Raw genomic sequence first — 10,089 nt, 5'->3', positions numbered from 1 at the left:
AGGTGAGGAAAAAGGAAAATAATCTTTAGCAGGGTCATGTGCTGTAAAAACAATGATGGCATCAGATGTGGCAAACTGTCTGAAGCCAATTTGGCCATTCACACTGCTAGGTTTGAGAAATTAGAACTGGATGGAGCTATGTGTCTCCCCTCCTACAACCTCACTACTAGGAAATGGAAAGTATGTCTTATACTGCAACTTGCCTCTTACACAAATATTTACTAGCCAGTAGACACAAAAAGTGTCATAAAGCCTGTTCTGTAGGCATGGTAAAGTCCCAAGTTCTTGTCCTTTCAGGGACTCTGACAAATCCTAGCAAGGAAAATCCTTTCAGTGAAAAAATGCAACACTGTTCTGACTACATTCTTCTTGAAATTTCTTGTTGGACCGAACTGAGTTCTGTAGCGTAAAGGATAAAGACTGGAAGGTCTTCTGTGCTTAAAGGTCAACTCTAAGGTGCCAGATTGCTGGACTGGCTGATTCATTATATGTACTTTGTTCATACCTGCGGTCTTTTTAGCCATTTATTGAACTGCACTCATTTTCACAATAAATACTGGGTTTTTAACACCAGTGTTAACCAAGTGTCTAATGCATACTTACACAGGATTTTTTGAGATGCCTCTCATAGCCACCTCTGTGATGTGGACCCATAATCAAGGTCCTACAGATGCTAACTAACCACAGACATAGTGTGTATTTGTGATTGAGGTACTTCAAGTAAAAATGAACTTCCCTATGTAGATAAACGTTAACTTGCATACATATCTTCACGTAGTTTAAACTAAAGTCGTTTAAAGAAAAGTAAGGGCCGTGGAGCACTGTATATCTACATTACAACTTTTAGCATTAGTTTTTGCATAATTTATAAAACTTTTTAACATACTTAATTTTATTTAAACTTCATGGAAATTAAATACGGTAAAATTATCACCTCCCTTTTTCAGATGAGAAAACTAAGGTTTGGAAGATAAATAACTTCCCCCACAGTTACTCCACTCCTAAGTGGCAGAGGGGTTTCCCCGTGTCTTTTGACGTTCACCTTCCAAATTCTTTTATCAAGACTTGCCTCTCAGAATGGGACCATGAACCAGAAGCATAGCGTCATCTGAGAGACTGCCAGAAATGTAGCATCTCAGGGTTTACCCCATAAGTGCTTAATCAAAATCTTCTATTCTTTGTCTATATAAATAAAGTTTTATGGGACCGTGATTATATCCATTCATTTATGTATTGTCTACGGCTGCTTTTGTCCTTTAACAGCTGAGTTACTAGTGGCAATCGAAACCGTACAGTCCACAAATCCTAAAATATTTAGTACCCGGACCTTTATTTAAAAAGCATGTTGACCCCTGGTCTAGAGCAGTGCTTCTCAAACTATCTGTGTCTAAGGGCCAGATTTTTTCTATGTTTGTTTGATTTTAATTTTTAATCCATAGAGGACTAATTCTTTTATTTTAATACAATAAAAATGAATTACTATAAAATAAAGCAAAAAGACATAAAAATATAAGGCTTGATTTTTTAAAAAAATAGATTCAACACACATACAGGTACTCTGTCGAATTGCTAAAAATGTTTAAGTGCTTGCTCTCAATTTTCTTACCGATCACAGACTGGTACCTATTTGCCTCCTTAGGCTAGAAGAGCATGGCTAACTCGTTTTTTGTTTTTTTGCGGTACGCGGGCCTCTCACTGTTGTGGCTGTGGAGCACAGGCTCCGGACGCGCAGGCCCAGCGGCCATGGCTCACGGGCCCAGCCGCTCCGCGGCATGTGGGATCTTCCCGGACCGGGGCACGAACCCGTGTCCCCTGCATCGGCAGGCGGACTCTCAACCACTGCGCCACCAGGGAAGCCCATAACTCGTATTTTTCACTGCAGTTCTCATAACCTGGTTTTCGACAGCTTGTTATTCACAGGACAAGGAAACCTAGGAATTACAAATATTTCCTAAGTAGAAGATGCCATCACTCTTTGATAAGGTATTTCTTTTAGGAACTTCTGCTGACGTTTTATTTACCACTCTCTTATCACAGCTGCTATTTTCTATCTGCCTTCTTATTCAGAAATATATGCAGCGGCTGCTGCTACTCTGCACTAAGTGGCACTCACCCACTTACCCCTGGGCTTTCAATTTTAAATATATAGTATCTGTGCTCACACTGCTGAAGGGACAGAACCCCCAGATCTCACTGCATACAGGGAGGGCTCACTAACTACATTCTCATGACTAATGGACAGGCCGAACAAATGCTAGACTCCAGAAAAGAAAAAGATATAAGAAGATATCTTAAAAGATATATATCTTAAAAGATATAAGAAAAAGATATAAGAAGATATAAGTCTGCTTTCCAGACTCCCCCTAGAAAAATTACCTGCAGTCTGGGAAACTAAAAAGCCTCCAACTCCCCTTTACTATCTGGTGTCCTGTTGCTAAGCGACGAGCTCTCAATAGCTCTTGGCCCGTTTCCACAGCCAGGCTGTAAGGAGTCAGGCTTGTCTCTAAGTCCCCCAGAGTCCTCAACTCTGACTCCTGTCTTCTCTACCTTCTGTTCAGTTGCTTTGTAGAGACTGCCTGATTCTGGGATCCTGGCAGAATCCCTCACCTACAGCCCACTAGAGCTATGTCCCTTAGGAATCACAGGTGGGAGAAAACTTAACCTGACATCTATCTGCCCCTCATGTTTGCAGCCTGGAAGAGACCCTGCAGGCCATCACGCTGCACTGTGTGCTGACCAAATGCTCTCCTGCAGAGCTCTTGGAATCTCGAATGCACACATGAAACAGACTGAGAGTATATATAGACCTGGGATAAAAAGCACACTCGGTCAGAGAGTGGCACCCCTGACCGCACACAACTGCTCTCTACTTTTTACCCTACAAGGGCGTGAATAGAGCTGTCCATCGTTTTAGCTCCTGAAGCCCAAAAAGTGGACATTTTTGCATTACCGGTACAGCACACACCACTAGGTAGGCACATAAACAAAAGCTAAATATTGATAAATGTCACTTTCTAAGACATAAAAGAGCAGAAGCAGCTCAGCTGCCAAGTCAAGTCGCCATAATTATAGTCAGTGAATCTCAATCATGTTCCATTTACCACCAGACGCAGGAACAAGTCCAGGACTTCCCCCTCCACACATCACAGGTTTGAGCATAAATTGGCCCAAATAAGCAATCTAGGAGAGAGAAGGAACTGAAATCACAAAATTTTCCTGCTGAAGGTGAAGGTAGGAACAAGACGAAAGAAACTGTGCTCATTACTCCGGTAAAATGCAACCATTCATTGTGGGCTCACAGGGCGCCAGGCCATTTATCTTTAATCCTGACAACAGTTAAGGAGCTTGGTAAGTAAACCCAATCTCGCTTTAAAAACAAGGACCTGGAGGCTCAGTTAAGTCTCTTGCGCAAGTGGGAATTTTTAAATGGCAGAGGCAGGATTTGAACCTGGATCTGTTTTGGTTCAACGTTCTTCCTACCAATTCAATGCCACTATCGATGCCTCCTTGGTGAATCCCTAGTGCTCAGGAAATCGTAAGGTCTTAGAAATATAGTTGGAGTTGAAAAAGTATATAATACAAACCTCTTGACCATTAATATCCGAGCCCAGGATGAAGAACAAAGATAGTGGCCCAGGACTCCTCAGTTAGGTTTTCAATCGCAAGTGTAAAATGGAGATGGAGCAAGGGGAGGGCTAGGGAGGATAGGTGTAAATTCTTCACAGGAATTTGAAACTTTCTTTGAAGCTTTTTGTTCTGTTTCTCAGAGTTTCATCTGGCATTTAACGTATTAAATATACTAAAAGGATACCTTCTAAAAACAGATTCAGTACGTGGTGTTTTCCAGCCATACCTTACTTGTACATCAACGGGTAAATATCTGAAGCTAAATTATTCAGTGAGGATTTACTATTCATCTATTGCTGCTGAATGTTAAGGAGAGAATGAGGACATGGTTTATCATTTTCTATTACGATAGAGAAGAAAGCTATTGGCAGAGTTGCTGAGAAATGCCTTTTCTAGGTCACTAACCTTTAAATATTTTGAACTATCAGTGACAAGCAAATATTTATGAAGTATCAATTATGTACCATCACCACTAGGGAATGTGTGTGTGTCTGCAGGGTGTGTGTGGCAGGGGGTGAATTTGGGGATTGAGAGCATGGAAATCCAAATACGAGAATGACCTGTCACCAAAGGACTAATACTTAGCTGAAGAAATGAGATGTATGCTTAAAAAAACAAACCACCCTTCAAGGTAATAAATAATTTATCGTTTTTTAGGAATGACAGGATATTGATTATCCTTTTTCCCCTTAAACCTCTTCATCTCCCTTTATATTGCTTCTTCCTATCAACGTTTAAACTTTTTGAAGTCACTTCATGAAAAAAAACCTTTCCTTCAACCTTATGTTACTATTCAGCTGCCACTTTATGCCTCTTCTGTCCTTTAAACCTCTGAAACCAGTGTCTACCTCCGTATCTCTAACCATCCAATCTGGTCACATCCCTCCACTGTACCCTCTAAGACTGCCATTTATCCCAGGCCATCAGATCCTGAGCGTACTTTTCACTCTTCCTATCTCTCAACATTTCAGCATCTTTGCATCTTTCATTACAATGTTCCACTTCTTTCTTGAAACGCTATTTTTTTGCTCCCATCCCCACTCCCAGTTCTTTACCATCTGCTTCTCAGCCTCTTTTGCTGGCGTCTTCCTAACCAATTTTCAAATATTGGCATTCCTGAGAGACTTTTCCCTTTTTGTGTATACTTTCCACCTCTCCGCCACTGACGTGGGTTTAATTATTCTCCACCTATATGACTTCTAACTATATGTGAACTATTCCCAAATCTGTATTTGAAGTCCACATTTTTCCTGAATTCCAGATACAAATACATTTCCTTAATCAGTACCTGTCTCACAGGTACCTCAACTCAACATATTCCAAGATGAATTCATACTCTTTCTTCCTGCCTTCCTCCACAAAGGAAAATGCAACCTACAGAAACTTATGGATGCAGTGAAAGCAGTGCTCAGAATGAAAGTAATAGCTGAAAATTAAGAGAGAAGAAAGATCTCAAATCAACAATGTAACTTTAAACTGTAAGGGACTAGAAAGAGTTAACTAAACCCAAAAGTAGCAGAAGAAAGGAAATAATGCAGATTAGAGCAGAGATAAATGAAATATCAAAAAGAAAATCAATAGACGAAATTGACAAAACCAAAGTTTGGTTCTCTGAAAAGATCAACAAAATTGACATGTCTTTAGCTAGACTAGGAAAAAAAGCAAACGTGCAAATAACTGAAATCAGAAGTAAAGTGAAGACTTTACCACAGCCCTATGGAAATAGAACTGTTTGTAAAAGAATGGTATAAACAACTGCTCATTAAAAAAACAGATAACCTAGATGAAATGGAAAAATTCCTAGAAACACACAAATTGCCAAAATTGACATAAAAAGAAATAGAAAGGGCTTCCCTGGTGGCGCAGTGGTTGAGAGTCCGCCTGTCGATGCAGGGGACACGGGTTTGTGCCCCAGTCCGGGAAGATCCCACATGCCGCGGAGTGGCTAGGCCCGTGAGCCATGGCCGCTGAGCCTGCGCGTCCGGAGCCTGTGCTCCCCAACGGAGAGGCCACAACAGTGAGAGGCCCGCGTACCGCAAAAAAAAAAAAAAAAGAAAGAAAATCTGAAAAGACCTATAAAAAGTAAAGAGATTGAATCAATAACCAAAAAATTCCAGCAAAATCTACAGTTTCACTTGACAACATTTCTCCTTTTGTTGGATGACCCCAGCAGCTTGGAAGAATACCATCTGTCAAATCTCAAATCTGAGATAGCTTTGAGAAAATGCCAGTCGGTGTACAGAATGGGGCTCACACATGGCCTCGGTCCTGCTTCAAGAATTGACTGAGGAGGGACACTGCGACTTTGTAGAAGAGTCCCACACCGTGGACTCTATTTGGCTGGAAAGTATGCAACAGTGCCTGGGCCAGCCAAATGTGATGCCCTTCTTCTATGATCTTTAACTCCAAGAAACAAGAGTCAGCCCATGCCTCTCCACATGACAAACCCATACATCTATGGCCAATTGATTTTGAGAAGGGTGCCAAGATCATTCAACTGGGAATGAATAATCCCTTCAGCAAACAGTACTGAGGAAATTAGATAGCCACATGCAAAAGATTGAAGTTGGATCTTTCAGTTATGCCAAATAAATACATGCTGGAGATCTAACGTGCAATGCGGTGACCATAGTTAATGATACTGTATTGTTTACTTGAAATTTGTTAAGAAAGTAGATCCAAACTGTTCTCACCACAAAAAGAAAGAAAGGAGAGAGGGAGGGAGGGAGGGAGGGAGAGAGGGAGGGAAGAAAGAAGAGAGGGAGGATAGTAACTATTTGAGTGATGGATATGTTAATTACCTTGATTGTCATAATCATTTCACAATGTATACATGTATCAATGTATATATCATGAGCTATCGACTTGGGAAAAGACATAGAAGAATCTTAAATGCCCGTTAGTAAGTAAAAGAAGCCAATCTGAAAAGTACATACTGTATGATTCCAACTATATGGCATTCTGGAAAAGGAAGAACTATGAAGACACTAAAAAGATCAGTAGTTGCCAGGGGTTTGGGGATGGGGTGGGAGGGTTGATGAGTAGGCAGAGCATTGAAGATTTTTAGGGCAGGGAAAATACTCTGCATGATACTATAATAATGGATACATGTCACTATACATTTGTTCAAACCCATAGCGTGTACAACACCAAGAGTGAAAGCTAAAGTAAATTACGGACTTTGAGTACTTACGATGTGTCAATGTAGACTCATCAATTGTAACAAATGTACCACTCTGGTGGGGGAATGTTGATAATAGGGGAGGTTACACATGTGTGGAAGCAGGGGATATATAGGAAAACCCTATACCTTCCTCTAAATTTTGCTGTGAAACCTAAAACTGCTCTTTAAAAAGTAAGTCTTTAAGTTTAAAAAAGAAACAAAGAAAAGAAAGAAAGAAAGAAAGAAAGAAAGAAAGAAAGAAAGAAAGAAAGAAAGGAAAGAAAATGGTAACTATGTGAGATAATGAGTATGTTAGCTTGACTGTGGTGATCATTTCACAAAGTTGCAATCTATGTGGAGCTTGCCCAATTATCGTCTGCTCAAATGCAAATAGTTAACATATTAAAACAAAGATTAATTCATAACATACCTTCTCTGTTAGCAATAACTGACTTAATTTTAAATTCATGAAACTTTAAATACAATTCGTGCCCTAGAAGCATTAACTTAATAATATGTGGCGCCCACAGCCATCCATTAGCACTCTTCCAGGTTGCATGAGCATGGGAATAAAAATGGACACGTGCTTGCACAGATTTATAGACCAATGTAGTGATCTGAAAATTTAATGTGCTGAAGACTCATTCACCATACTTGTTTATATTGCAAATGCTGGGTTTTTTAAAAGTTTTACTGGAGTATAATTGACCTACAAAACCCCATACATATCTAATATATGCAATGTGCTGTGTTTGGGACATAGGCATACTCCTGTGAAACCATCACTGTAATTGATTAATAGACATAGCCATCACTTTCAAAAGTTTACTTGTGCCCTTTCGAATGGACGTGTGGACACAGGGAGGGAAGGGGAGGGTGGGATGAATTGGGAGATTGGGATGGACATAAATACACTACCATGTGTAAAATAGATAGCTAGTGGGAACCTGCTATATAGCACAGGGAGCTCAGCTCTGGTGCTCTGTGATGACCTAGGTGGGTGAGACTGGGGGTTGGGGTGGAGGAGGGAGGTCCAAGAGGAAGGAGATATATGTATACATATAGCTGATTCACTTCGTTGTACAGCAGAAATTAACACAACATTGTAAAGCAATTATACTACAATAAAAAAGTTTACTTGTTTGTTTTTGTTTTTTATGTTTTGTAGTAAGAATGTTTAACGTGAGATCTACCCTTCTGAGAAATTTTAAATGCACAACACAATATTGTTAACTAGAGGCACTATGTTAGTACAGCAGCACTATATGTGTCTGTCGACAGATGCGTGGATAAAGAAAATGTGGTATGTACATACGATGAGGTATTATTCAACCTTTAAAAAGAAGGAAAGCTTGCCTTTAATGAAAGATGCTAGTATTCTTCTTGCCACCACCTCCAAAGATTGTGATTCAGTAAGTCTGAGCAAAGTACAATTTAAACAAATATTCTAAACCATTTCATCAGTGTGCTAGGGACCACAGTCATGAAATGCTAAGTTAATGGAATTTCTGGAAGGACTAATTATTTTTACAGATAAGGAAATGGAGATCTTTAGAATTCTTTTACATTTATCTTTAATTCACTGTTATTTTCATCCCAAATGGAAACATTTCAAAAATTAACTTCTTTTTCTCTCTCGAATCTTTCTGGTGATAAGTCAGAGAACAATGAACCAAATGGCCAACAAACAAAATTAACAAACCACAAACAAGCAAACAAAGGACCAGGTTTTTAATGTCCTAAATTAAGCTTTCTTCTGCTCTTGTTTAGGTTTCTTATGCTAAAAACAGATGTATGAAAATATATGCAGCATTATTTTGATTTAGAAATTTATTATGCATAAATAAGTAGTAATTAATGTGGTAAAGTCCTTAAAAATCCTATTTTTGAGCTGAAAACTTTCCTCTGTAATTTTATCATTACATTAGTTAATTTCTTTTCTTCTTACCATTTTTTTTATGAATGATGTACAATTTAATGTGAGCTCCAGTTCAGATCCCAACTCTGAATAGAGTCGAAAGTATTCTTTTAAAATTCACTATTAAGAATAATTTCCATATGGTTACTAACACATTCACATACATTTTCTTTTGATCCACTCAATAATTCTATGAGGGAAGTAGGAGAGTAATCATTATAATTCATATGTTTAAAAATATAATTGATACTCAGAAAGTTTAAAATATGTGTTCAAGGTCATAACAGACAGCAAATGGAGTCGATGGAACTGGAAACTAGGTCTCCTGGCTTTAAATCCTGTTCTCTCTCAAATATACCACCTTGATGTTCTAATTAAAATTATTTAGTATACATCCCATCAAAGTACAATCGAATTCAAGTTCAAAATGACAGGGAATAATATTTTATCAATTAGTAACGGAGAGGAGCATGAAATGAAAAACCAGTTATAATCTAGCCAGCATCCACAAATCCATTCTCAAATTTTATAGCCAAGCAAAAGCTTGTTGTCTTGGAGGGGACCAGAAAAAGGCTGAAGTCTTTGTAAGATGGGTAGAGAAACAACACAGCAACCTTGTTAAAACTAACTACTAATAACAAAGTGTTCTAGCAGCAGGGGTTAGTACCCCGATGTGAAAAGTGATTTTCTTCCCAAGTATCATCTCATAGCATAGTTTGCAATTCTCAAGTTTTATGTATTTGAATGAAAGTCACAAACTATTATAGTTTCTGATAATTTTTCATTCTGCTCATTTTCTTCGTGGCTATCCTCAAATCCAAAGGATTTAAAAGGGAAATCAAAGAAAGCAGACAAACCAAGATTTTTAATATGACAGTTATAAATTAAATGCAATATTTTAAATCCTTACACTTTTAAAAATCAGGTGAGGGGGTAATGCCTGACTCACTACTCCCTACCACTGGGAACTGCAAGGGAGAGACTCTAAGTGAGAAAAGAATCTTAGGGTGCACGTGGCCAAGTTCAAATGTGAGGGCCTGAGCACTTCACCCTGGAGGGAATCTGTGTTCCCAGATACCTCTGTCTATCACAATAAGCACCACTGCATCTTTGCCTCCAGGACCCACAAGAGCAGAAGTAAAACAAAAAACTCTAGTCTGCATATTTCACATTGATTTTTTGAAGAAAGTAAAAGCTGTTTTTCTGAACACCTACTGTATCTCTGGTAAAGATTTCAAAAGTGCAGAGAAGCCAGGATTTTCTTTCTCTTTCTCAAATTCCAGTACAATGATTTTAAATGATGGTTTAGATTATCAAACAAGAAACCACGAAATATTTACTATCAGGCACAAAGAAGAAACTCCAGAAATACTGTGGCTAA

This window comes from Orcinus orca, chromosome 9, assembly GCF_937001465.1.
Source record: "Orcinus orca chromosome 9, mOrcOrc1.1, whole genome shotgun sequence".
NCBI classification, from domain to species: Eukaryota; Metazoa; Chordata; class Mammalia; order Artiodactyla; family Delphinidae; genus Orcinus; species Orcinus orca.
This window is presented reverse-complemented; position numbering follows the sequence as displayed.